Source organism: Ornithodoros turicata, unplaced genomic scaffold (assembly GCF_037126465.1).
Source record: "Ornithodoros turicata isolate Travis unplaced genomic scaffold, ASM3712646v1 Chromosome56, whole genome shotgun sequence".
NCBI classification, from domain to species: domain Eukaryota; kingdom Metazoa; phylum Arthropoda; class Arachnida; order Ixodida; family Argasidae; genus Ornithodoros; species Ornithodoros turicata.
In genome coordinates this window covers 371,293-374,636 of record NW_026999384.1, presented here as the reverse complement: position 1 = coordinate 374,636, position 3,344 = coordinate 371,293, and positions in this window count along the sequence as shown.

The window sequence follows — 3,344 nt, the reverse complement described above, 5'->3', positions numbered from 1 at the left end:
TATGGAGGTAGCCCGTTTTACAAAAACTCTGTCTTTAACACCAGGTAACAACGCTACAAATGGAGATTGCTTTTTGTACATGCCATACCCTGCGAACAATTCTGAAGCTCCGGAAGAGTCGCTACGTGTGTGTGTGGCGGGGGGGGGGGGGTACAGTCCTATAGGACTTACTAGAACTTGATATGCCACTTACGTTAGATCATGATCTAAGAGCCGAGTCGCTGTAAGCCAACGGCGACAGCACTCCACCGACCAAAACAATAATTGCTCACGGATGACATATGCACGTTGCCCGGCTCGCACTGCCTGAAAAATATCCATGCCCCCAACATATGGGCTGCCAGAGTCCATCCGGCACCGGCGAATCCAAATTTGGAAGTTGATTTCCGAAATCGGCAATGCTAACTGCTTCCGCTATGACGACCGGCAACGGTTCCAACGGTGACCCAATCAACTGCTGGCAGCCCAAATATTTGCGCCACCCTACTCCACAGTAAAATGGAATATGGCATCACAAAAAAAACGATATTCTGCACTCTCAGACATGCCACAAGACGGACAACCGTCTGTGCGACATATCCGGAAGCCGTGCAAGCGTTCACGCAGTGGAAGGTCACCATGGGTCAACTTCCACTGCGCAGTAGCGCGCCGTACATCAAGACAGCCAGCAGTGATACGCTGCCAGTCGAATTTCGTTGGCACTGCTGGCCTTGCGGGACCCGGTCGCATCTCCTTGTACGCGACGTAGAAATCACGGACGCTCCAAAAGAAATTGTCTTCACCTGGGCATTGAACACGAGAGCGCCGCATAACAGCAACACAAGAACTAAAATAAGCAGGGAGTACTTCCGCCCTGGGGCGAAGCTCGGGACTTTCTAGGAACCACCTGGCGGGCGTATCCTAGGAAATACTGCACTAATGCGCTGGCCCGGTGCCCTGACGCACGGAGCGCCTTAAAGAGAATATGCGATTCAAGCGCAAAGTACTTTTCTTGCACAGCTGGTACTCCCAAGCCACCCATATCACGGTTTCAGTGCAGTTGAGACCTAAATATCCATTCAAAGGATCCGCCCCACAGAAAGCGGAACGCGTGTTGTGCGATAGCAGCTTGTATTACGGCGGAGATGAAACAGCCGCTAAAAACCACAAGCGACTGTAATACCATGCTGCTAACATCCGTGCCTGAAAAGTATTCGGCACCTCAACAAACTTAAGCTCTCGCAGCACAGCACTACGTACATCGGCTGAATACTCGAGGTCAGTTGACAGCTAAGTTCCATGCACTGTCAGAAGCAACTCCTAGGATTTTAACCTGAGGTCTTACAGGAACTTGAAACGGTGCGGCACAGGTTGACTGAACATTTAAAAAACGCTACATATTTAGATCTGTTCAATCTTGCCCCGGAAACTCTACCGCAGTCTTCAAACGCTTTCAACCATGGCTCTAGGGAACTCTCGCGCGTTAGTGTGACGGAGACATCATCAGCGTGCGCAAACAGTGGCGGTGGGCATCTATATGAGGTGCCCATAGTGTAACTGAAAAGGAACACAGTCTCTCGATGAGAGGGTTGATTGCAAGGGCATACAAGGTGGGGGAGAGAGGGCATACTTTTCGTACGCCACACGGAACGACAAATGAAGACGATAGGCCACCAGCTACGGAAACGACACTCTTTGCGCCTTTGTATAGAACCTCAACAAAGTGCGCCCAACCATCGGCGAAACCATATACCCTCAGCGTGCAAAATAGATACATGTGGCGCACACGATCGAAGGACAAGTGCTGCTGTGAGCAAACACATTATCCAATGGATGGCATCACGTAGCACTATCATGTGTAGGTCTGACAACCTGCCAGGGACAGAACACGCCTGGCACGGGGGTAGCACCGTTTTTAAGTGCTGCAAAACACGCAAACGAAGTGCCTTGGCTAGGAATTTCTAGTCGAATGCCAGTAGAGTCATAAGCCGGTATGCATCCGGATCTCGTTCGCTGGACGGGTCCTTGCACAACAGGACAACAACCCCACTCTGTATGCGAGAACAGAATCCCTCGGGACAGGCAATGATTAAATACTCGAGTCAAGGAGTTACCAATTACCCTCCGGAAACGTTTGTAGAACTCAATTGAGAGGCCATCAACGCCAGGACACTTTCCGTTCGGCATTGAGGAGACAGCTGCTAGAATCTCTTGTTGCGTGAGCGGGCCCGAGTGGGCACTCTCGGCTAATAACGGGCTCGTCGGGTATATGACTCCTCGTAAAGGGCAGCACAATTCTCACGCATCAGATCGAGCCCAGATTTCCTGCAACATAGCGCCGCAATAGCATGCGGGAGCAATAAGCTTTCCGACACCAGCGCTCGACGTTTCTCAGCGCTACGAACTCGCGTCAAAAGTGCATACGAAGAGACGCAAGGCGTCTTTGCACATCCTCTATTTCAGAGGCAGTATCATGGCTGCGAGAGCCAGGGGGGCGAAGAATAGCTATTACGTGCGTGAATACATCTGAACACTGCCGATGTTCACGAGCGCGCTGTCTCCCCCGAGACCGAAGGCAGTGTGGCCCAAAATCGGGCCAAGCTTGCATATCACTTCTGATTTCGGGATCCTCGAGCAAGGACACGTTCGGTCGCCAAGAACAGCAACCAGAGCGAAAATTGAGCAGGCCAGATAGGGACAAAAGAACGCCATGATAGTCTGTCACATCCCCAGCACGTTCGGTCGCACAACTACAGATGAAGTCTGCCAAGCCTGGCGAGATATAAAATCTGCAACGGGGCAAATGTGCTACGGTGCGATACGCATCCGGGTCCTGTCTGTATTGTCATCAGCAGGAGAGCTACCTATGGATGTGGGGGGGGGGGGTATGTTTATTAAAAATAGAGTAAAGGGGGGAAGGTCAGACAGGCCAAGGCCGACTTGCTATTCCCAAAAGAGAAAAAAAAAAGCAAAAAAGGAAAAGAAAAATTGGCAGGTGACGATGGGGTGGCTCATGGGACTGTCCTTCAGGCAGCGCCGGAGTGCTCGAGTGACTGCCCACTGTCTGGAGTGCTAGACAGGTCCCAGCAGCGTCGCCTTGTGGCCTAGGGAAGTGAGACTTGTGGCGAGAACTGCTCGGGGGACGGCGTACCGCTTGCAGTGCAACGAAAGATGGCATATGTTGCGACTGCAGCACAGCATGGACACATCGCGGACGTCATTCTATCCATCTTAGAGAGGAGCATCGGGGTCAGGGCAACATCGAGGCGTAGGCGATGGAGGATCGACTCCTCCTGTCGCGACAGCCGCTGGGAGAGGGTGAGTTCCATCCTCGGGTAGATGGAGTGGAGGAACGTGTTTGCCGC